Source organism: Galeopterus variegatus, unplaced genomic scaffold (assembly GCF_000696425.1).
Source record: "Galeopterus variegatus unplaced genomic scaffold, G_variegatus-3.0.2 Scaffold11418, whole genome shotgun sequence".
In the NCBI taxonomy this organism is placed as follows: Eukaryota; Metazoa; Chordata; class Mammalia; order Dermoptera; family Cynocephalidae; genus Galeopterus; species Galeopterus variegatus.
In genome coordinates this window covers 40,958-42,094 of record NW_007737529.1, presented here as the reverse complement: position 1 = coordinate 42,094, position 1,137 = coordinate 40,958, and the positions used below count along the sequence as shown (strand labels likewise).

The following is a 1,137-nucleotide window of genomic DNA, read 5'->3' as shown; positions in this document are numbered from 1 at the left end:
AGAATAACTCCTTGTTACAGTGCTCATGTGCTCAGAAGTCACACGGCCAGCTAAAGAATACGGATCAAAAATATTTCCTCAGAAGGTGCGCACGCTCATAGCTTTGAAAACTTCTGCCACGCTTGTTCTAAATGTACCCCACACGTAAACATTGTTCTCTTTCTTGGTAAGTAAAATGGACATCTGCCAAATGCAGTAAGTCCTTGTCCTGACCATCGGGCACGGCACGCGTCCCATGTGGCAGACACTGTCTTATCCTCCTGTGCACTCCTGTGCCCGACCCGCCATGCTGCACGTCGTAGATGCTTATTAAATGCTGACTGAATTCCATCTACCACTGCAGTGGCACACTGCAGCTCCAGGGTGCGTCATCTGGGGTCCTTCTGATGGTGGCTCAACCCTATACCCGCGCTGGTGGTTAGTGTGTGTGGGTTAACTTCTTCAGTCCACGCACGCCACTCAACGGGTACCAAGCCGCAGGCCCTGTGCCGGGCACTGGGGGGCCACCCACAACAAATCAATCCCTGCCCGCGAGAGGCCTGCTGTCCCTCAGAGACACGCATGAGAAGAGACAGGTGCAGTCCATAAAGAAAGGTAGAAGCGGGGGAGAAGGGCTGCAAGTGGCCAATGGCGCAGAATGACGGTCACAGTTCTGGCTGGGGCCACTGGTCTTTGAGTCTTTGCTATTAATCCGTGTGTTGAAGAAACACCACCTTTTCCTTGGGGCGGTGAAGGTGCAAGATGGATTGAGACTGGAACTCGCACGCGTCAGTGCTTCTCAGGACATAGCAAAGGATTTACTGTGATCAGGGCAAGAGCGTGGAGCTGAGGAGGTGGCTGCAGCAGGCCAGGCAGCTGCAGGGCAGGCAGCTGCAGGGCGGCTTCTCCCAGCGCGGCCCCGGCTGCGGGACGCTGTGAAACGCGGATGCGGACTCGCAGGCCCCGGAGGCCCCGCTGCGCGCCTCCCGGGAGGTCGGATGTCCTGGTGGTTGGGCCTCAGAGGTCTATTTTTGTTTTCACAAGACTGCCAGGGACATTCATCCACATTTGAGAATTCCGTGAGGTCAGAGGCTGCGATCGTCGTCTTGAGGCCCGCCGGGTGAGAAGTGGCCGGCTGCTGCCGTGCTGGGGGCAGGA

At 56.7% G+C, this 1,137-nt stretch overlaps 1 protein-coding gene across 1 annotated transcript in view; it reads right to left on the bottom strand.

Annotated features, from left to right (window-relative positions):
- Nucleotides 1–1,137, bottom strand: part of LOC103610614 (chromosome unknown open reading frame, human C2orf40) — an 11,678-nt gene that overhangs the window by 893 nt on the left and 9,648 nt on the right. The window lies entirely within an intron of this gene.